Source organism: Nicotiana attenuata, chromosome 5 (genome assembly GCF_001879085.1).
Source record: "Nicotiana attenuata strain UT chromosome 5, NIATTr2, whole genome shotgun sequence".
Classification (NCBI taxonomy): domain Eukaryota; kingdom Viridiplantae; phylum Streptophyta; class Magnoliopsida; order Solanales; family Solanaceae; genus Nicotiana; species Nicotiana attenuata.
The window spans coordinates 39,985-64,859 of record NC_031993.1 but is presented as its reverse complement, the minus strand read 5'-3'; the positions used below and the strand labels follow the sequence as shown (position 1 = coordinate 64,859).

At 38.5% G+C, this 24,875-nt stretch overlaps 1 protein-coding gene across 1 annotated transcript in view; it reads right to left on the bottom strand.

The window, feature by feature from the left end:
• LOC109225141 (probable inactive DNA (cytosine-5)-methyltransferase DRM3) overlaps positions 1 to 7,300 on the bottom strand; it is a 16,677-nt gene extending 9,377 nt beyond the window's left edge. The window contains exon 1 of the mRNA XM_019389716.1: positions 7,163 to 7,300. The gene's annotated coding sequence lies outside the window, so the exon portion shown is untranslated. The remainder of the gene's footprint in view (positions 1 to 7,162) is intronic.

Here is a 24,875-nt window from a genome sequence, read left to right as displayed (position 1 = left end):
CCCCCCCCCCCCCAATCCTAGCACCTTAACCCCTTCCTCTCCAGATGTGTTTCCCCTTGCATTTTAAACGCCAACCCTTTCTTCCCACCCACATATCCCTTTGTTTACAATGGTGGTGGCAGTGGTGATGGTAATATATATTGGGGTTAATTTTTGGAGTAAAAGAAAATATTTTTGAGGGTTAGAGCATTTTTTTTTATTGAAATCACTAATTCAAAGTTTACATTGGAGGAATTTTCCAATTTTTGCTGGCGCCGTGGAAAATGAGTTTGACATTGAAATTTTATTAGTTGGAGTCGCTAAAGTTTGTTGTGGTTGATTAGGTATTTTTTTCTTTTCTGGTGATAGGTTTAATTGTTTATAGCTGGAGCTTATGGTGGTGGTGGACGAAGTTGGTAGTTCTGAACCTTCTGGTGGTGCTTTGGTTCACCATAGAATTGTTTTGATAGAGGTGGAGAAGAAGAGAAAGATAATGATTTTAAAATTTTCAGAAATTAATTTAAAAAATATTAAAAAAAATGGGACTCACTAATTACACATGTCAAACAATAAAAGGCTTATCATGTGATGTGTATGTTGCATTTTTATTAAGGGGTGTGAATGGGAAATGGAAGAGGCACCTTTTAGATTGCACCTCTCCATATCACCCTTCCTTTGTCTATAAATTTAGAGGCTTGGCCTCATTTTTCAAACATGAAATCAGACATGGAAAATCTGAAATCTTCTCCCCTCTTTCCTACATTGTTGCATTATTTTCTAAATAAACATAAGTGTCAAGTGTGATTTGCTCCGTTGGTTGAGTTCGCTGAAGTTCTGTGATTTGAAGTGCCGCTATCACATAATAGTTATTCCGTTCTATCCTGGGAGGAATTAATCCGTATACCTTGGGCAACAGTGAGGGGATTAAATTCCTTAAGGACACACTGTGCATTCAGTGGGCACAGAATTATTTTACGTTTTGTTTATTGAACTAACGTTTGTTTACTTTTCTGATTTTGAACACAGTAATACCAACAATCTTAAGGAATTTAAGAGAATTATCGTTGACAATGTGAAGGCGATGGCTTGAACTTGGTAGTAAACCAAGGAAACAGAAAAGCCAACTATTCTTTAATAATGGAATCATCGAATTGCAACTCTGAGGCAATAAGTAAGGAAGAAAGTGGTAAAGATCCGGTTCTACTTTCTTAAACTTACGTATTATTTGTTTATGAATTTCTATCCTTTGCATGATTTCTGTGCATTTTATTCTCATAGGATAGATGTGTATTATGTGATGATCTCGTATTATAAATTATATGCATGATCTGGAATAATATGATTTTAATGGTTAATTCTATTATTCTTTGACCAAATGGAAAAATATATTTAATTTGGTAACATGCATAAAATATGTGAAAAAGATTTTTTTTTCCAAAGGTGTAAGACATGAATTAGGCTTACACTATACTTAAAAATATTCTTGAGATCATGAATATAATATGTAAAGGTGAATATATATGTGTTTGATTAGAGTAAGAGATCAAACTATTTAAAATGGTTTAGTTGGAAAACCATTTGAAAAGGGAATTAAATTCTTGTGATTTTATACCCCTGGTTTTGGAGACTAAAATCTTTGTGATTTTTTTTACTCCTGCTTCGAGATCAAAATCTGCGTGATTTTTTACTCGATTATTGAGATTAAAGTCTTTGTGACTTTCTATTCATTTGTCGGAAATTAAAGTCTAAGTGACTTTATACTCGTTTTGGAGATTAAAATCTTAGTGATTTTCTACTCTAATTTATTATTCGGTTTGAAGATTAAACACTTCATCGTTTATTAAATTTGATTGTGTCACATATTACTCGGTTTGAAGATTAAAAACTTCGCCGTTTATTAGATCCGGTATCAGGTATTACTCGGTTAGAAGATTAAAAACTTCACCGTTTATTAATACTGATTGTGTCAGATTGGTTTGAAGATTAAAAGCTTCACCATTTATTCTGACTATATTATGACACAAACAACAGTTCATGTGGTTGGCTCTACAAAGTAATAGAGGCGGCGTTTGAAGAAATATGTTTGGAATATGGCATTATTCACCAAACGATTGCCCCTTACTTTGCGCAATCTAATAGAATTGCGGAAAGAAAGAATAGAACGTCAAAGGAGACGATAAATGCCTAGTTGATAAGTTCTGGTTTACCCAAAACTTGTGGGGGGAAAGCTATGCTTACAGCTTACCGAATACTCATTCACGCTCTCCATAGCAAGACACATTCCATTCCATATAAAAAAAATGGAAAAGAAGAAAACTCAACTTGAAATATTTCCAAGTGTGGGGGTATTTGGGTAAAGTGCAAGTTCTTAAACCCAAAAGGATAAAAAGTGGATCGAAAACTGTTGATTCGGTTTTTATAATATATGCAAGAAATAGTAAGGCATATTGTTTTCCGATTCATAAATCGTAAAATCCCGACATTCATACTAATACGGTAATCGAATAAGATAATGCTGAATTCTTTGAGAATAATTACCCGTATAAAAAGAAATGTGAGTCGTCCAGTGAAAATCTAAGCAAACTCGGGAAGAAGCAAAGGAAAGTACACCTAATGAGGTGAATCCAAGACGTCAAAGGAGAACTACTTCCTTTGGACTAGATTTTCTGACATTCTTGTTGGAAAGTGAGCCTCAAACATTTAAAGAAGCAATGTCTTGCTCGAAACCACAATGTTAGAAAGAGGTAGTCAATAGTGAGATAGAACCCATATTAAGTAATCATACTTGGAAAATGATTGATCTTCCTCCAGGAAATAAACCTTTGGATTCTAAGTGGATTTTTAGAAGAAAAATAAAAGTTGATGGTACTATTGACAAATATAAGGCAAGATTGATTGCCAAAGAGAAGGTCTTGATTACTTTGACACATACTCACCCGTAACGAGAATTACATCTATTCGGATGGTAATAGCGTTAGCCACCGTGTATGGCCTTGAAATCCATCAGATGGACGTAAAAGACAACCTTCTTAAATAGAGATTTGGAGGAAGAAATTTATATGGAACAACCTGAAGGGTTCATGGTTCCTGGAAAAGAAAAGAAGGTGTGTCGACTTGTTAAGTCACTTTACAGACTAAGACAAGCACCCAAACAATGACATGCGAGATTTGACCAAATAATATTGTCAAATGGTTTCAAAAATTAATGAGTGTAAACAAATGTGTTTACGTTAAGAATACTTCAAATCGTATAGTCATTATTTGATTATATATGATATGTTGATGAAATATTTAAAATGTGGGGGTTTTTAGCTTATGCATGACAAAAGCCAATGTTAGACGTAATGTCTAAATAATATAATTTTTGAACCCCATTGATATAGTAGTTGGTAAATTCATCCGTTGTTTAGTCTTAATGAAGACTAGTTGATGAAACTACTAATTCGGAAGTTGGTCACGTGCCTTTCTCGAAAGGTCATTTTCTTTATTGAAAATTTATATTGTTTAGTTCTTTTATGAAATGATGTCACTTTGAAGGTTGTGACTTTTCATAGAAAGATACGTCTGTACGTTTTTGTATGGACATGACCGTTCATGAACGAATGTATTAATACGTTGGTCTATAATGAGGTGAACCAACCGATGAACATGACCAAAATCCATCGCAAGTTGGATTTGTTTCATGAATGGAGGTGCTATAATTTGTATATCATATAGGCGTATGAATAAAGAACATACAAATGCTTGGAAATGACAGAGTGATTGATAAATGTGTTATATATTAAAAGGTTGTGGTCATAACTGATGCCAATCATTCCAGCTGTTGTTATAATATACTATTACTACATTAAGTGTAGTCGATAATATGATATGCAATCGGAAGTCGAGACATATTAGTCTACAACATAAGGAAGTTTGCATTAAACGTTCATGACAATGAAACGAGTTTTGAAGTATTTGAAATATACTCCAAATTATGCTTTGCACTACAATAAGTATCCCGCGATAATAAGAGGGGTATAGTGATGAAAATTAAATCACCGGTTCAACCGATTCTAAACAGTCGGTGGATGTGCATTGACCGCTCTACAGTGGAGGCTGAGTTTATAGTCTTAGACAAAGCCGGTGAAGAAGCCGAATGGCTCCGGAATTTCTTGGAAGATATTCCATTTTCCAACCCTTTGGCACCTATGTGTATACATTGTGATAGTCAAGCGGTTATAGGCAGGGCAAGGAGCGTTATGTATAACGGAAAATCTCGTCACATTCGACGGAGATACAACACCGTTAAACAACTACTCTCTAGTGGTGTTATCACGATTGACTACGTAAAGTCAAGAGATAACGTGTCGGATCCACTTACAAAAGGCCTATCTAGAGAGGCAGTTGAAACATCATTGAAGAGAATGGGGCTAAGGCCTAGGACAAGTCATCATGGCGGTAACTCTACCTAGCAGAATGGAGATCCCAAGAGCTAAGTTCAAAGAGATCAAACAAAGTTATGAATGACGGTTCAACATTATCAAATAACTCAACTCATTCTCGTGATGAAGACAATATTCAGAAATCAAGGTAAAGCATTAAGGCTTTTTGATGAGTCAATAAAGCTTAAAGTTTTTTAATGATTTTCTAAGTCTGGCAGGATATGACCAGATAGTGTGTCTATAGGATTACACGTTTAGAAATCACCTATGTGGGTGTTAAGTGTAAGCCGCTTTAAGGGTAATGAAAGTAAAGGCCCATTCTCTAAGCACTCATGAAACCAGGCGGTGTTCATGGCTGAAACGAACACAACCGTGAGAACCAAAGACGGTTAAGGGTTAATTGTGTGACTTATGGTTGTCTAGGTATACACCAAAGTTCGACGGTTCAAAGATATCAAATCTTCCGATTGACCGAGTATATCCGACATAAGTTCACTACGGAAAGTTCAAAGGGAAACCTACTTATCCAGATGCGATTAATCCTTATTTGTGAATCACACAGTATTTTCATGCATGTTTTTCCTCATATGACCATTCCCCATTCATGTGGGGGATTGTTGCGTTTTTATTAAGGGGTGTGAATGGGAAATGGAAGAGGCACCTTTTAGATTGCACCTCTCCATATCACCCTTCCTTTGTCTATAAATTTAGAGGCTTGGCCTCATTTTTCAAACATGAAATCAGACATGGAAAATCTGAAATCTTCTCCCCTCTTTCCTACATTGTTGCATTATTTTCTAAATAAACATAAGTGTCAAGTGTGATTTGCTCCGTTTGTTGAGTTCGCTGAAGTTCTGTGATTTGAAGTGCCGCTATCACAGAATAGTTATTCCGTTCTATCCTGGGAGGAATTAATCCGTATACCTTGGGCAACAGTGAGGGGATTAAATTCCTTAAGGACACATTGTGCATTCAGTGGGCTCGGAATTATTTTACGTTTTGTTTATTGAACTAACGTTTGTTTACTTTTCTGATTTTGAACACAGTAATACCAACAGTGTAATCCTTGACAGCGCAATTGAGGTTCACGCTCCGGCGGAGGTGTTCAAATTATGGGTTTTGATCAAGTAGAGGTGTTCAATGGGAAAATTGTAAGTTTGTTTAGCGGGTTGACAAACAGGTGCAAGTTTAAGTGGCTCCGAGGCCAGCAAGTTTAAGTGGCTCCGAGGCCATTTTGCCTAATAATAATAATAATAGCACCAAAATATTATTATTATTATTATTATTATTAATAATAATAATAATAATAGTCCGTTGTCTTGTGTGATAAGAATGTGCCGCTGAAACTTAAGGGTAAGTTCTACAAGGTTGTAGTCAGACCGACTATGTTGTATGGAGCAGAGTATTGCCCGGCCAAGAACTATCATACCCAGAAGCTAAAAGTAGCTGAGATGAGGATGTTGAGGTGGATGTGTGGGCATACCCGGTTGGATAAGATTAGGAATGAAGTTATTCGGGAAAAGGTAGGAGTGACCCCTGTGGAGGATAAGATGCGGGAGGCGAGGTTGAGATGGTTCGGGCATGTTAAGAGGAGAAGTATAGAAACCCCAATTAGAAGGTGCGAGCGGTTAGCCTCGGTTGGCAGCAGGAGGGGTAGAGGTAGGCCTAAGAAGTCTTGAGGAGAGGTTATTAGGCGGGACATGGCACAGCTGGAGCTGACTGAGGACCTGGCCCTAGACAGGAGGGTGTGGAGGTCAAAGATTAGGGTAGAAGGTTCGTAGGTAGTCGAGTATTTCTCTTTTTCTTACTCAATTCGCTAGCATTAGTGTTAGTATGATATCTTTTATTCATAGATGGCTATTACTACCTAGAGTTTGACTGTATTCTTGGATTCGATCTTATTCATCTTGTTGCAATTACCTTTTCTTTTTTAGTCGTTCTCTAGCCGAAGGCCTACAGAAAACAGCCTCTTTGCCCTTCCAGAGGTAAGGGTAAGGCTGCGTACATCTTACCTTCCCCAGACACCACTTGTGGGAAACTACTGGGTTTCTTGTTGTTGTTGTTGTTGTAATAATACCAAAATATCAAGTCGGTGCAATCGTCTTCATCATTATTTTAATACTTCACAAAACCTTTTTCTTCTCCACTCGTATATTCTTTTTCTTTTTTATGACGTCATGGGAACCAGCTTATGCGCACCTCGACTATTACACCAGGTACGTGCTATCTCCCACCAACAGATGTACCGGATAACTCTATCCACCAAGGCTTAGGAAGATGGAAAGAAACCACATAGTGTTTTTTGTTTTATATTAATATCTCAATTACTATAAGTATTAGGTGGACTGATTATTCTAGTCCAAATCAATCCCAGCCAAGAAACATTTCAACCCCCCCCCCCCCCACACACACACACAGACAGTTCAATTACAAAAAAAAAAAAAAAAGGAACAGTTCAAGAAAAAAGAGCTACTGGGAGCCAGTGTACAATTTAACTGGGAATAAGCAGTAATTAAGTACTTATTGCCAATATTCAACAACAAATGCACATAATCCATCAAATAACAAACGCCTAAATTTTACACCACCTCCGCCTCCGTAAAAGTCCAATACAACCATTTCAATTTTAATTTTTACATAGGCATTAACCAACAGCTCCAAATTGATATATATTTTTTCATATTCAAATGTATGAAGGTTTAGAAAATTAATTGTGCATGCACATATTTTACCGGCGGGAGAGAGGAATGGATGCTGACCTTTAGCTGCGGTGAAACTGATCGGAGAATTTGCCGGAGGGTGAAATTCAGACAGGGAGCTTAACTCAGCAGTAGGTGAAAATAAAATATTGGAGTTCGTGTAACATCGGTTACAGCATTTTTACCCATTTATGAGGCGGGTCAAGAGACGGAGCGAACCGCGAGACAAGAGATAAACGGCTGAGATTATCTTGTGACCAACATGTACGGGTAGATGCCATATGTTACCGATATTGTCCAAATTTTACCGTATACAGTATCCAATTGCATTTTTTTTCTTTTTACTATCCCTTACACATTAAGGGTGTGTTTGGTTGGTTTTCATTATTTTTTTCGGTGTTTGGTACGCAAATTAAGAAAAATAACTTCTCAAGACTATTCATAAATAATTTAGATACCATAAATATGAAGTCATAAACTTTTGAACCAACAATCCTTCCGAACCCACAAATTTCTTACCTCTGACCCACTAAACTTTCGAACCCGTGATAACTCTATAATTTCTAAAGTCGCAAACTTCCAAACACATAAACCTCCAAACTCATAACTTTGGAACTCATAAAATATCTGAACTTGTAAAGTGAAAGTTAAAAAAAAAAACATATTCTATATAACTTATTGTATAAATTGACGAGGTTGGGGTGGGTGGGTGGTGCAGAAAAACGAAAAAACAGGAAATTGAATACAAAAAAAAAAGGTAAAAAGTAATTTCTTTTTTAGGGGGGTTAGCATGATGGGTGGTGACGGAAAAGAAAAAACATGTGAAATCTGAAAAAAAAGAAAAAAAAAAAAGGTCTCTTGGGAGAGAGAGGGGCGGGAGAGGTACGGTAGGGGAGAGAAGGGGGAGGGGGTTGGGGTTAGATGTGAGCGTAGGTGGAGTTTTTGGAAATTGTTTTCCTAACTTTTTCTAGGGAAGTCATTTTCCTCCAATTTCAGAAAAATGTGATATCTAGGAAAATATTTTTCAAACAATTTTGTGCAACCAAATAGTGAAAAATGGGAAAATATTTTCCGAAAAATATTTTTCGTCATACCAAACACCCCCTAAATGAGTATTTATTTGAGAAAAAAAAGACTATAATCTCTTATGTTCGAGATAAGATTAAAGTAATCTGTTAAATAACTCCTAAGTAATTTTGGTCCTTCAAATTTATTAAAAAAAATGAGCATTTCTTTTTATCTTAGTTAGCTTAACTATTAGAACTGCGGAGATATTGTTAGACAAAAGAAAGATTTAACAAAAATTCACATTGGAGGTAAAGTTTTGCAGTTGTTATTATTTTTGTCGAGTGTAATTGTTATCTTTGATTGATTATTGACGTGGCGTAATTTTTGGGTTTGTATTTTCTTGATTTGAGTAAACTTTTCATGATTCTCTAGTTAAATATTTTTTTATTTTCACGTTAAATCTAACAACACTAGTTTTTAAAATATTTGATTAAAATAAAAAATACCATTTTTTATAACTTAAAAGGATAAAAAATGCTCATGAGTATATTCAAGGAACTGTTCGAATCAACCCACAAACATAAGGATTTTTTTTTGTTATTTTCTCTCTTTATTTTTTCAAAGGCTTATTATTCATTGGCTTCCTTTTAATGTATATTTTTCGTGTTCATTTATCTTCGGAGAAACATCTTTAAATGGTCCTTGTAGTTAATAGTTGTAAGATGTACCTTCACTATTCAGTTTTCACATTATTATTTAAACGATATTTAATTTTGTATCAATTATTTAATTCATACCCTGTATTTTAAACTCCAAATAAAAGTTTGGCAGCAAATAGAAGGAAAGAAAAAGACAATAAAAGATGGTTCATTCTGAGTCCCAAACCAAATAACGCAAATAACTATCTTGTGACAAAAGAGTGTAAAGCTAAATTTGACCAAAATATCGCATGAATTAGGACCTTTACCCGATATCTCATGTTAATGGCCATTACCTAAAAAATTTAAGATACATAACATGTGAAAAACATGTGTAATGCATATAAAAAAAAATTTAAGACGGTTTGGTTCCAAATGATCGTGTAGAACACGATTAGATTTCAAGTATCGTATAGAACAGGTAGATTTCAAGTGTCGTGCATAGCACATGTAGATTTCAAGTGGTCGTGCAGAGCACGATTAAGTTGCAAATACCATGTAGAGCACGGTTAGGTTCTAATTAATCGTGCAAAGCACATGTAGGTTTTAAGTATCATGCTGAGCATAGATAGATTCCAAATGGCTTTACAAACCATAGGTAGCACGAGGTAGATTCCAAGTGGTCATGCAGAGCGTTGGTAGGTTCTAATTGGTTGTGTAGAGTGTAAGAAAAATGAGTAGATAATATTGACTAAGAAAACAAGAAGGAAAGAAGAAAAATTTATCAAAAATGCTGTGTCGTGGCAAGTCACTGCCTTAAAAGCGATTGGAAATTGTTAAGACCGGTCGCTCCCCAAGGTTCCACGACACCTCCAAACACGTGCACTTGTGGCTGGAAGTTTGGAATTTGCACAAACAAGTTGCCCAGAAATCGTTTGAAAAAGAGAGATGAAGGTGTGTTTTCTATGTCAGATTATTCACAAAGAAGACTGCCTTTTGTAGGCAAAGCTGTTGAACAGTTACAGATGAAGAAATTAATTTGTAGTTGTTACAGAAATTAAAATTGAGTCATTACCCAATTAACTACAGCTGTTACGAAAATTAAATCATGGCTGTTACAAAATAATAAATTAGACGTTACAAAATCCAATTCAAAGAGAAAGAATTTGGACATATTCTGGTAAGCATGTATTTGGACACTTTTCTGATAAGCTCAAAAATTGAAGAAATAATTTTAGCAAAAATCAGACTTGGATTAGGCCTCACGTATATTTTGCACGGAGGGGGAGGGGGGGGGGCAAATCGACCCGTTTTACCTTCAGGACCAACTTCTCATGTGCGCGAGACCACTCCCTTTTACTAGCTCTTTACAAGCCCAACAAAGAGTAATTCATTATAAAGTAAAGAAAAAGACTTTCTACAACCAATGAGGGACACTTTGTCTTTCACAAACGACGAAGTAAAGAAGGAAAAGGGACTACAAAGAAATTTTTGACTTTGTAATATAAAATATAAAATAATGCCAACAATCCCCCACTAATGCAAAGACAAAAATAAAATAAGAATAATTCCGAGCAAAAGAAGGAACATATACTTAAGTTTAAATAACTTTCGATTTGAATTGACACGTAGTGAAATATGACAACAACTAACATCCACAAAGTGAAATACTCTTGAACTGAATGGACATTAGTTGAGACCCTCACAACACATACTATATCCTTAACTCTATGCAAACTCCGCGATACTAACAAAGTGCTTTTATGGTCATGCACATACCTTGGGTCTCATGAGTGCTCTACAAAGACATCCCAGGTCTTTCATAAAAGGTGACCGCACCTTTACACTCATGTAGGTGATTCCATCAAGTCTATCTACACGTAGACCACCTTAAGGCTATTGAATCATTAAGAGCAAAATAAGCTCAACCTTATAAAGCACTATCACACGCCATAGGGATAGGAAATGTAGTGCATATTGAGGTCTCATATGGCTTCGTTTGACCACTAATGGGTATCCACCATACTTCCTCATTCCATGGGCTTTAACCCCATCCCCCTCGACGTTTGAAGGATAACTTTCCTTGCCAAACCCTTGGTTAAAGGATCCGCCAAATTTCTTTTGGATCTTACATATTCCAAGAAAATAACACCATGTTTCAACAATTGTTTTACCGCACCATGTATAATGCAGATATGTCTTCTTTTTTTATTGTACACACTATTTTTGGCAATTTCAATTGCCGCCTGTGAGTCACGGTGTAGAGAAATCGGTGAAGCTTGTCTTCCCTACAAAGGCACGTATGCTGTCACACCTCCTTTTTCTCGAGGGGAATAGGGATAGGGAGTTTTTCCAATTGAAGTGACATTAATCGAAATGGGATTATTTATTTATTCAGAGTCGCCACTTGGGATAATTTATGGTGTCCCAAGTCACCGGTTTAGTTTAAATCCCGAATCGAGGAAATTTGACTCTTATTTATGGTCTGAGAACACAAAAGACCGGGTAAGAAATTCTGTTAACCCGGGAGAAGGTGTGAGGCACTCCCGAGTTCCGTAGTTTTAGCACGGTCGCTCAACTATTAATAATTGGCCTAATTACCTGATTTATTACATATTTAAAATCTATTGTGCATTTTTAACCTTTTAACCGCTTTTAATTATTTATGGAGTTTATTTAAATAAGTCGCAATGTCGCGCTCTTATTATTTTGGAACACATTGCGAACCACGTCACATGAAATGCACCCGCGGTTTACAACATGTTTATTTTAATATTGTTTGAAGTTAGGGTCGGGTCACATGAAATGCACACCCGAATTTAGAATTATGTATCATGACCATGCCACGGGAATCGTACCCACAGCCACGATGATTTATTAATCGCGCCTAAATCAAGCTACGATGTTCATATAAGTTATTTCCTAACTTTGTGATTATTGCAAGGCCATGAATTATGAATTATGGAAAAGTGTAATAAATTAGTTATGGAAAGGTATTCTTAATGCAAAAAAATATTGCTAAAGATTAAACTATAGGAAAATCATTTCAATGTAATAATAAAAATTCAAAAGACATGCACTTGGTTAATAGAAAATTGAAGAAACATGTTGAAAGAAGAGAACTCAAACAAAATGAACCCACATACCTTACTGGAACAACATTTCGAATACAAATCTCCTAATAGCTTGAGGATTAAACTTAAAGGAAAAGAAAGCCAAATAAAGGCTGTAACGGCGAATTGGAGTCCAACTATGCAGAGAACAGCAAAAATCAGCATCACTTTTTGATCCAAAATGTTTAGAAAACCCGAAACATGGAGATAAACTGCTGCAACTCAACCTATTCAGAAATATCCTTTCTATCCTCCTTTTTTTTACTTCTTCTTTTATGAAATTTCAGTGTTCTAAATCAGAGAGTGCTCTTTTTCTTTTTTTCTTTTTTCTTTTTCTTTTTGGCCCTTGTGTGTGTGCGAGAATATGTAGGAGAAGAGTGAAGCCGATGCTCTTTGGAGCTGCTAGGTTTTTTAGGAAAATGGGGGAGAGTGACGGCTAGGAAGATGAAGACGGAGAGGGAAAAGCTAGGTTAGGATCTGGTTAGAGAGGAGCTGATGGAAACGGAGCTCTAATCTAAATGGGGGAGGATTCTGATTGTTAGGTCTCTAATGTGTTCTTTTTAAAGAATAGAGGGGTAGGGTTTTAATGAAGGAGAAGGGCGATTGGGCCAAATTTTGTGCTTCAAATTAAGCTGGCCCAAACGAAACTAAAAGACCAAATCTACTTTTTTTCTTTATTTTTTCTTTTGATTTTAAGTTCTAACAAATTAAATCCTAAATTAAAACCTAACTTAAATCTAATTAGCAAAATTAATTCTATTTATCTATTAACAAATGCATGTAAAATTTAAAAAATATTTTGTTTGATTTTTATGTATTAATTCTAACAATTAAAGAATGACTAATTCCTAAAAATGCAAAGTAAACCTAAGATGGCATGAAATTAAAATGTGATAATTTTTATGATTTTTCTATGATTTTAAGATATTAAACATGCATGGAATGCAACTAAATAAAGAAAAATTTCTAAAATCCACTAAAATTATTTTTGGTCTATTTTTAGGAGTTATTTCCATGCGGGGCAAAACTTAGGTGCTCACAGCTGCCCCTCTTTGCTCGGAAACATGAAGAGTTTTCGGGCAAAGATAAAGTGAGCAATTACGAGCAATTTTTGCCCGTTTGAAACTCCATGGGAAGCATTTTTTTGAAAAAGTGTGACCGAACCTTGCTTCGGAGGTTGCCTACATATTCTTGGCTATAAAGGAATCAGGTCAGTGTAGTTCTAGAAATTTTGATAGCTGGACTACCGAGAAGCTGTGATTTCACTGCTGTTGCTGCTGTTACTGCTTGCTGAGCTCCTTATTACACCAAAATCAAAAATAAAAAAGACTAACTAAGCCTATCAGCTACGAGTTAGAAGATTCCTATCTATGAGTCTTTTGAAGCTTGATCTTGAGTCTTGGCTGGTTCTTCATGCGGACTCTGATCTGAATCTCGATGCTTGCTAGCTGCAGGTGATAGTTGATTCTTTTTCAGCTTTTCGGATCAAGGCGGGACATGCAAAGCTTGTGGCTTCAATCATGTCTTGAGCAGTCCATATCTTTTCTCCGCTTCTGCACTTTGAGTTCACTTCTTTTTCTTTTCTTCTTTTTTTTATTCTGGGTTGAAACTTCTTCTTTTGGTCGTCTCGAACCCTGTGCCTTGCGGTATAACCTGCTCAGATACCAAAACAAACGAAACGAACGAAATTTTTCTGCCCCAGTTTTCACTAGGAAATTTCGTGAGTTATTTGTAACAAAAACTCTTTACTACTTCATTATTGAAAGCAATGAAAAGTCGGGATTGGTATACCCTTGAGAAAATAGAGATTAGGGAGTGGATACCCTATATCTAAAAAAATAAAATCAACTAAGGGTTCGGAGACCCTAGGTTGGAAAATCATCAACTAGGGAGTGGTGACCCTATGTTGGCATCAGGTTATGCTGGCATCAGGTTATGCTGGCATCAACTAGGGAGTAGAGACCCTATGTTGGCATCAACTAGGGAGTGGAGATCCTATGTTGGCATCAACTAGGGAGTGGTGACCCTATGTTGGCATCAGGTTATGCTGGCATCAACTAGGGAATGGATACCCTATGTTGGAAAGTCATCAGGTTATGCTGGCATCAACTAGGAATGGTGACCCTATGTTGGCATCAGGTTATGCTGGCATCAACTAGGGAATGAACACCCTATGTTGGAGAGTCATCAGGTTATGCTGGCATCAACTAGGAAATGAGACCCTGTGTTGGAAGGTCATCGGGTTATGCTGGCATCAACTAGGGAGTGAGACCCTATGTTGGAAAGTCATCAAGTTATGCTGGCATCAACTAGGAAATGTGACCCTATGTTGGAAAAGTCATTAGGTTATGCTGGCATCAACTAGGGAGTGGGACCCTATGTTGGCATCAACTAGGGATTGGTGACCCTATGCTGGCATCAGGTTATGCTGGCATCAACTAGGGAGTGGAGACCCTATGTTGGCATCAACTAGGGACTGGTGACCCTATGTTGGCATCAGGTTATGCTGGCATCAACTAAGGAGTGGATACCCTATGTTTGCATCAACTAGGGAGTGGTGACCCTATGTTGGCATCAGGTTATGCTAGCATCAACTAGGGAGTGGAGATCCTATGTTGGCATCAACTAGGTAGTGGTGACCCTAAGTTGGCATCAGGTTATGCTGGCATCAACTACGGAGTGGAGACCCTATGTTGGCATCAACTAGGGAGTGGTGACCCTATGTTGGCATCAGGTTATGCTGGCATCAACTAGGGAGTGGAGACCCTATGTTGGAAAAGAGACTAGGGAGTGGATACCCTATGTCTAAGATAAAATCAACTAGGGATTGGAGACCCTATGTTGGAAAAAACGCAGCTAGGGATTGGAGACCCTATACTACTATGACTTTGAACTTTTCTTCTTTTCTTTCTTTTCATTTCATTTTTTTTCATCATTTTTTTTATTTAATGACTGAAAATGCAGGAAAGAATTTGGAGGAGACTTCCCTTTTGGATTGATTATTGCTGCAGAGCTATTTTAACCTCTACGCGATTTCCTTTTGTTGCACCTGCTTCTTGCGAGGTTGCTTTTGGATTGCACCTATTTCCTGTTTTCGACAAAGAACAATTGTTAGTTTAAAATGGTTTGGTTTTGTGGCATTGATTGTTTTAGTCACTTGATCTTGATCGGCTTCTTTGATGATACTTTCAACTACAACTGGTTGTTTCTTGAAGGTCGGTTTTATTTCTGGCCCCGGAGAAACTTTGGCTTTCCAAACTTTACCGTGACGGTTAGCCATGTGGGACTTAACCTTTTCAACTTTATTTTGCCTTTGTGGGCCTTTCCCTTCTGACTTATTGCTTCTTTTTTTTTAACTTCAGAGCATTGGGGAACTTTTGGCTCCTCAAACTTTGGCGCAACGGCTAGTCGTGTGGGACTTAACCTTTTCCAACTTTGTTTCGTCTTCGTAGGCCTTTCATTTCTGGGTTCTTTCTTCTGACTTCAATTTCAGAGCATTTGGGGTACCTTGGCTTTTCAAAACTTTGCCAAGACGGTTAGCCACGTGGATCTTGACCTTTTCAACTTCATTTGCCTTTATAGGCACTGTCGCGGCCCCTTTTTCCCTCCGCGGAGAGGAGTGCGGGTTTCGACATTCATGGAGGTGTAATGACTCATTTCCTTTTGGGAATCGGGTATTACGTTTTGAAGAGTCGCCACCTAACGATTTTAAAGGTGCGTTAGGGCACCTACAGGGTTCCAGAGATAGGGTAAGGGCTCGAAATTATCCTAAGGGGAAGGTGTTAGACACCCCTCAAGATCCACTAGTGTGGTTCCCGGTCAGACAGTTTTTGTGAATTTGTGCAATTAGCAAGTAGATAAGTAAGGATAACATAGCAGGGGATTTAGGTAGATATACACAAGCGTTTGAAAAGCGATTAATAAAAGCAAGGTTTTGAAAAGAGTTATAATCTAAGCATGCTTATGAGTGTAGAGGGGTCATAGGTTTGTCTGTATTATGGATCACATCAGTACAATGCCCGGTAATCACTCCTTAGAAAGGGGCTACGTGTGGCATTAGCGCACCGGTCATCATATCCATATCTACCCTTTCCCTCCCGTGAAGGTAATTAAAGCGAGGTTTGGTCTCGATTCTTATTGCATGTTGTTACCCATCCCTTCCTATCAGTCCCGGAGGTTAGGACTCCTATCCTATAAGAAGGAGGTTCTAGGCAGACCCTCAGGTTTAAAGGCAAAATACTAAGGCGACATACAAAACAGGTAGGACTGCATTTAAAGGGGAAAAAACACAGAAAATGAATAGGAGGTTCAGATATACCTCCCCAGATAATGCACATAGACAACATGACTTATACACAATTAAGGTCTGAATTTAAAATCTTAAAGCAGGGTGTTTGAGTAATAACATCAGAACCAGATACATGACTCAGAAAAGAAGTCCGAATCAGGTTTGCTTACTGATTTTAACAGTTGATAGTTAAACAAAGGCAGTTCCAGTTAAGGGTATTACCTAAGGCTTGCCTGGGCGTAAAGCAATATGCAGTAGTTATTCAGAATTGCTGAGACAGTTGGAGATTATTTTACCCTAAGAGCATGTTGTTCTAGTAGCAGAGATTGTTGTAAAACATCATAGTATGAAAATTATTACTTTACTACCTTTTTAATGAGTTGATAATTAACTAGGCGTTTTTAAGCAAAATGCAAACAGGATCCTAGAACATGTTTTCTAATATGCACATGCAGATGACAGAGTTCTTAAGGCATGGTTGCTAGATGAAAGAGTTGCAGAATTATTAAGGAACAACTTCATGAGTAACAGTTTTTTGTTTCATTTATTCGTCCTAGAAGCAAGATTTCTAAGTGATGGATACGAAGCATGGGTTAATGAATGAGATGTTGAAGCAGGAAGCATGAATCCTAAGAACATGGTTTCTAATGCATTGTATGAATTCTAAACATGGTTTCTATTGCACAACTTGGAATGTAAACCTAATAACATGCTTTCTACCCTTTAACAACTATAGCATGCATATTCTCCCATCCCTTTTCACTAGCCACCCCAGTACTTGTTTACAAATTATTACAGACCATGTGATTGAATTACATAAACAGAAATGAAAAATAAGAGGTTACAACTATAGGAAGCCTGATTCTTACTTCCTCTATGAGTTACGTAATAAACCACCTCAAATGCTAATATTTTTCCAGCTTTCCCTCATATCTGGGTGTGCCAGAGTTCCCTAAGGACCTCAAGGAGTCCCGGGCAGTGCTCACACCCAGATTTTATGGCTAAGACAGAGTAAATGCAGTACGGAAAAGGCCAGCTTTCATGCATCCAAGTTTAGAGGGAGCTCAAGGGTCCCAAAGCAAGGCTCACACAAAAGGGGCAGAACCTAATAACCTAAGAGTATAGTGAAAGTGCTTGACATAGACTCAAAGGAGCAGAGTTGGAAAACAATCTTGAAAACAGCACGTTTGAAATAAGTTTATAAAAACAACAGAAGGATTGCTTAGTGAAAAACATTTTTTTTTGAAAGGGAAAGGGGATAAGGGCAACAACAACACATGTAGAATAGGTTCAAATAGCAATACAGTTTCAGGAGTTTCAACCAGGGAAGTAGGGGTTGGGGACACAGAGAGTCCAAATTAAAACACATAATTAGTCATGAATCATGTACATTAGGAGACATGCTCGTTGAAGGACATAACAGGAACAAGTAAACATACTAATTACATTTGAACAAAAGAGAACAAAAGTGCAACAGCATGAGTCATTAAGTCATTGCAGAAAGAGACAGTGATTGACAACAAGGGAACACATAGGTTTGAGTTTCAGAATTTAAACTAGGCACATACCAGTTGAAGAAACAAAGTGCAGGAAAAGAAAAGTAAAGCAATCAGAATTCCACAGTCTAGCCTTGGCTTTCAGCCGGCCAGATAAAGCAGTAGCAGAAGTAATAGAGAAAGAAAGAGAGTTTGAATGTGTAAGTGTGTGTTTTGAACTCAGTTGTTCGTGTCCTTTTCTAATGAGAACATTGGGGTATTTATAGCTTTAAAAACGAGTAGAGAATAAGGTAACAAGTAAGGTTTTATCACAAACATGGAAATAATCACAATCAGAATCAATCAACACAAGTACTTCCCTTTAATCAAGGGATTACTGCTCAAATGGATACTAACAGGTTTAATTAAGGAAAGAAATCAGTTTGAGACAGATTGATTCTTGCCATATAAGGGGGTAGTAAAAGAATAAGGTAAATAATTGAGTCTAAGTACAATATATACTTAATTTTGGGAAAGGATTCAAGGTAAAACATCACAGTAATTAAAGGGAAGGAAATCAATCAATTTAAACAAATGAGTAAAATTTAGGGTTTATAAGAAAACCTTGCAATTAAACCGTCACTTAAGAAAAGCAAGATCAATCAAGAAGTGGTCACGATTCTGCACTTCAACATATAAATAGCAAGGAATGAACAGGCGTATTAGACATGCAGGGTCAAACATGTTGACAAAAGAAGCAACACAAACATATAGCAGTAGCAGGAGTAGGCTATGATTCAGTAGTAAAAGAAACCTACTCGGAGCATAGTAGTTAACAAAGTCAAGTGGTCACATAGAATCAGAAATGTAGAAACCATAGTAACAGGTAAAGGAGATCAACACACAGAAACAAGAAAAGTCTTTAAACTCATAGCAATAAGTGAAGAAAACATTTATAAGGATTTAGGGTTTTGATAGAGCTGAGTTGAAAAGGTAAGAACTCAGAATCAGATAAGTCAAAGAAAAAAAAAAGATTCAAACACAAAGAACTTAATCGAACCAAACATGCGTATAAAATAAACAAAGAGAGAGTTTCAAAAGCCCAGATAAAACCAAAACACTTAGGGTTTTTAACACGATGAACCGGGTAGCAGAAAACATGGACAAACTATTTAAACATAGTAAAATCATAAAACACACTGAAAATTGGAGAAAAGTTTAGGAAACCCTAATTTGAAAATGAAGAGTTATTTTGAAAGAAAATCGAAGAACCATTGAGAAAATACTAAGAAGTTCATAACATGCATAGATCTAAGACAGATCTGAAAGAAAAATCGGAAAGCTCTTAAAGCTAGGGTTTCAGAGAACCCAGAAAAGTGAGAAAGACTTCGAATGGTTACCGATCTAGCCAGAAAAGCCATGGATCTGACTTGAACGGTCATGGGTGGCCGGAAAAGACCAGAGATAGAGGTTTAGCATAGACTGGACCAGATCTCTTCGAGATCTGTCCATGGAATCACGAAAATAGGTAACCAGTAGACATAGGAGACGAGTACACGCCTCAAACCGCCATGGGAGTCCATGGATTAGGTGGGGATTGAAGGGAATTAGGGTAGATTTGGGTGGCGGCGGCTAGGGTTTAGGTGATGTTGCAGAGAGAGTTTGAGAGGAAGGGATTCAAGGGCGGCGGATGGTGAGAAATGATTTAGGGTAAGGGGTCGTTTAGGGGTTAAAAATGGTAAGGGGCAATGGTGGCCGTTGATCAAAATGATCAACGGCCTAGATTAAAAGGGGTAGGTGGGGATCCGGGTTTGGGTAGGATTTAATTGGGTAAGGGTCGGGTTTTAATTAAAATTGGGCTAGGGAATTGGGGTTCAATTTAGGCTAAAATTGAAATACAAATGGGCTGTTATTTAAATAGCCAATTTTCCCCTTTTTAAATTATAAGAAATAGTAAATGGCTTCTGAAGATTAATTTAAAAAAGCTAAAATGATTTATAACATATAATTAATAATTTAAAAATACAGGACCCCAATTTATAAATATAAAACCTAATTAAACCTTGAAAGGGCTAATATTGCAATTATATGCAATTTAGCTTTAAAAATACTAAATAAAATTGTAAAAATATGTAAAAATTACCTTAGCCATATTTTGGCATAAATATGAGAATCCAATAGGTGAATTATCATAATAATAATTATTGGGGATTTTATGGATGAAAAAGGGAAATAAATCAATTTAAAAACCCTTAAAAATTATGGAAAAAATAATAAAAATGCTTGGACATGCTTATATATGCATATATATGCTATTTTGAAAGTAATTTTGCATATTGAAAATATATAGGGAAAAATTGGGTATCAACAGCTGCCCCTCTTTACCCGAGAAGGATGAAAGAGTTTTCGGGTAAAGAAATTATGGCCAATTTTGACCGAGCGAAACGGTTTGAAGAGGTTTAGGCCGCACCCTGGCTTCTGAGCTGCCTACATATCCCTGGTTTTACAGGAATCTGGCCGTATGTAGTTCAGGACTCATCGGCGGAGTATACCGACGAATTGATTTCAAGAACGGACGCAGCATCTACGGCTAGGTGAGCGGACGATTTACGGGAATGGTTGGGTTTGATATGGCTACGGGCACTGGAGCGGAACTGCTCCCGCCGGGATAGCTGTTGCTCGCCGGTTTACCTGCAAATAAACAACACAAGCATATATTGTGCGCAAATTTAAACATGATGCCGATTCCTGTTGGACCATGAATGCTGTCTTTGGACGGTAAAGAATGGCGTCCTCAGACCATGATGTCCTCGGCCTTGAAGCGTATAATAAAGGATTCTCAGGCCATGAAATGATGTTCTCGGTCTATGATGATGGTGCCTCTGAACCATGACGCCTTTGAATAATGATATGCAAAAGTTTGAAAGAAATCCTCGGGCCATGACATGGTGTTCTCGGGCTATGAAGATGGTGCCTCCGAACGATGACGCCTTTGGATGAGTTGGCGATATTTCAGCCCATGAAGGATGCAGTAGCATGTGGCGATCTTTCAGCCGTGCAATGTGGCGCTCTTTCAGCCGTATAATGCAGTATGAGGCGATCTTTCAGCCGTGCAATGCAGTATGAGGCGATCTTACAGCCGTGCAGATGCAGTATGTGGCGATCTTCTCAGCCGTGCAGATGTAGTATGTGGCGATCTTTCAGCCATGCAAATGTAGTATGTGGCAATCTTTCAGCCATGCAGATGTAGTATGTGGCGATCTTTCAGCCATGCAAATGTAGTATGTGGCGATCTTTCAGCCGTGCAAATGTAGTATGTGGCGATCTTTCAGCCATGCAGATGTAATATGTGGCGATCTTTCAGCTGTGCAAATGCAGATGGAGACAACGTTTAGTCTTAGAAGGCAGAATAGTAGCCTTATGCAAGTTGAAAGGCAGAATGGTAGCCTTATGCAATGCAGATGCAAATGGAGGTAGAGCTTAACCTCGAAAGGCAGAATAGTAGCCTTATGCAAGTTGGAAGGCAGAATGGTAGCCTTATGCAATGCAGATGCAGATGGAGGTAGAGTTTAACCTCGGAAGGCAGAATAGTAGCCTTATGCAAGTTGGAAGGCAGAGTGGTAGCCTTATGCAATGCAGATGCAATAAAGGTGGAACTTAACCTCGGAAGGCAGAATAGTAGCCTTATGCAAGAAATAAAAATAGCAAATGACAGTAGAGTTTTCTTAGCTGATAGCAGATTGCGACGTTGTGATTACTGGGAGCATTGCAACATACAGGACATCACTGGTGTGCGGATAGCAAATGTTGGCAAGTGTAACGGTTAAGAGAGTCGTATTCTTGAACAATGTTTGTTCCATGAGCGTATAGTATGTTTAATGATTTCGCAGTCCTAGTGCCTGCATCCAAAGAAAAATCGTGAGTTTTGTAAAGGGGGGGAGGTTAGTTCGTATCCCTGCTGGCTTTGCTTGACTTGTTCGGCTTTGATCTGGTGATATCGTTTGTATCATTGGGGTAGCGTTGCTAAACAAAGCAGTTTCAATAATAATCATGCATGATTTTGTAAAAGTATGGCATAAATTAAAAATAGCTTTTAGATGAACCGACGACTGTGACGTAGTTCAGGACATTGCAACCTCTCCTGCTACGGAATTTTGAGGGTCCTCCTCAAAATTCTACCCCGGTTTGATGGGTTGACACTTCTGACTGCTGCTCGTGCGGCGATCGGCTGAAACGACTTAGGAATTTTGAGGGTCCTCCTCAAAATTCTGCCCCAGTTTCCAATTTTGGAGGGAAATGAAAATTTTATTGAATTGTGACCGAACCCATAGGGCTGCCTACGTATCCCCTCTTAAACGGGAATCAGGTCAGGCGTAGTTCAACTACATCATATGAGGAAAACATAAAGATTACACATAGTAACGCTTGACTGCATCTGAATTGATCGGTTTTGGCCAAACTTTTCCGTCTATTTCTGCAAGTATGAGGGCTCCTCCTGTCAGAACCCTATGAACCATGTATGGACCCGGCCAGTTGGGAGAGAACTTCCCTTTGGCTTCATCTTGATGCGGAAAATTTTTCTTCAACACGAGTTGCCTCGGTGTGAATTGTCTTGGCTTGACTCTTTTGTTGAAGGCTCTGGAAATTCTGTTCTGGTAAAGTTGGCCATGGCACACTACATTCATTCTCTTTCCGTCTATAAGAGTTAGTTGCTCATAACGACTCTTCACCCACTCTGCGTCTTCGAGCTCAGCTTCTTGTATGATCCTTAGGGAAGGAATTTCTACCTAAGCGGGAATGACAACCTCTGTAGCATAAACCAGCATATAGGGGGTTTCCCCGGTTGATGTGCGGACTGTGGTGCGATATCCCAATAGAGCAAATGATAACTTCTCGTGCCACTATTTATGCTTTTCTATCATTTTCCTCAATATCTTCTTGATATTCTTGTTGGCGGATTCTACGGCTCCATTCATTTGAGGCCTGTAGGCTGTGGAATTCTTGTGTTTGATCTTGAAAGTTTCGCACATATCTTTCATCAAGTCGATGTTGAGGTTGGAGCCATTATCAGTAATGATTGACTCTGGAATTCTGAATCGACAAACAATACGGTCGCGGACAAAGTCTGTCACGACTTTCTTAGTTACCGCTCTGTGAGATGCTGCTTCGACCCATTTGGTGAAATAGTCTATGGCTACCAGGATAAACCTGTGTCCGTTGGAAGCGGCAGGCTCGATTGGTCCAATAACGTCTATTCCCCAGGCGGCGAATGGCCACGGTGATCTTGTTGCATGGAGCTCGCTCGGAGGTGCCTTTATCATATCCGCATGTATCTGATAGCGGTGGCTTTTTCGGACATACTGTGCAGTCCGTTTCCATAGTCATCCAGAAGTAGCCAGCCTGGAGTATCTTCTTTGCTAAAACAAAACCGTTCATATGTGGACCGCAAGTCCCAGCATGAATTTCCTCTAGTAGCTTGGATGCTTCCTTTGCGTCAACACATCTTAATAGTCCCAAATCAGGATTCCTCCTATACAGGATTCCCCTGCTGTGAAAGAAGTTGTTGGACAATCTCCGAAGTGTGTGTTTCTGAATAGGGTTAGCAAGCTCCGGTTACTCTCCTTTTGCCAAATATTCTTGGATATCATGAAACCAAGGCTTTCCGTCTGTTTCCTCTTCAACATGGGCACAGTAAGCTGGCTGATTATGGATTTTCACTGGAATGGGATCAATGAAATTCTTGTCCGGATGCTGTATCATAGATGATAGGGTGGCCAATGCATCGACGAACTCATTCTGGACTCTGGGAACATGCTGGAATTCCGTCTTCGTGAACCTCTTTCTCAATTCTTGTACATGATGCAGATACGGGAGTATCTTGGAATTCTTGGTTGCCCATTCTCCTCGTACCTGGTGTATAAGCAAATCTGAATCTCCAATCACTAGCAGCTCTTGCACGTTCATGTCAATGGCCATCTTGAGCCCTAAGATGCAGGCTTCATACTCAGTCATATTGTTGGTGCACGGGAACCTGAGTTTGGCGGACACTGGACAATGCTGACCGGTTTTTGATATTAGGACTGCTCCTATGCCAACTCCTTTGAAGTTTTCCGCTCCATCGAAGAACATTCTCCAACCGTCATAGGATTCTGCAATGTCTTCTCCTATGAATGATACCTCTTCATCAAGAAAATACATTTTCAAAGGTTCGTATCCACCGTCCGCGGGGTTTTCAGCAAGGTCGTCTGCCAGTGCCTATCCCTTGACCGCTTTTTGAGTTACTAAACAATATCGAACTCACTCAACAGGATTTGCCACTTGGCTAGCTTGCCAGTGGGCATGGGCTTCTGAAAGATGTATTTCAAGGGATCCATTCTTGATATGAGAAATGTAGTATAGGCACAGATGTAATGTCTCAGCTTCTGAGCTACCCAAGTCAAAGTACAACAGGTGCGTTCCAATAGAGAATACCGGGCCTCGTACGGGGTGAACTTCTTGCTGAGATAATAAATGGCTTGTTCCTTTCTCCCTATTTCATCATGCTGCCCCAGAACACAGCCAAAAACTCAATCTAATACTGCAAGGTAGAGTAATAGGGGTCTACCTGGCTGGGGAGGAACTAAGACTGGTGGTGTTGACAGGTACTCCTTGATTCTGTCAAAGGCCTTTTGGCAGTCATCAGTCCATTTGGTAGCGGCGTCCTTCTTCAACATCTTAAAGATTGGCTCACAGATAACTGTGGACTGTGCTATGAATCGGCTGATGTAGTTAAGCCTTCCCAAGAAATTCATCACATCCTTCTTGTTCTTTGGCGGTGGTAGTTCTTGAATGGCTTTGACTTTTGATGGATCCAGTTCTATTACTCGGCGGCTCACGATAAACCCAAGCAACTTCCCAGCAGGAACCCCAAATGCACACTTTGCGGGGTTTAGTTTCAGGTTGTACCTCCGCAATCTATTGAAGAACCTCCTCAGGTCCTCCATGTGGTCAGTGGCCTTCTTGGACTTGATAATAACATCGTCCACATACACTTCTATCTCCTTGTGTATCATGTCATGGAAAATGGTAGTCATGGCCCTCATGTAGGTGGCCCTTGCATTCTTCAGGCCGAATGGCATCATTTTGTAACAGTACACACCCCATGGCGTAATGAAAGCCATTTTCTCAGCATCTTCCGCATCCATCCAGATCTGATGATAGCCAGCGAAGCAATCTACGAATGACTGTAGCTCATGCTTGGCGCAATTGTCA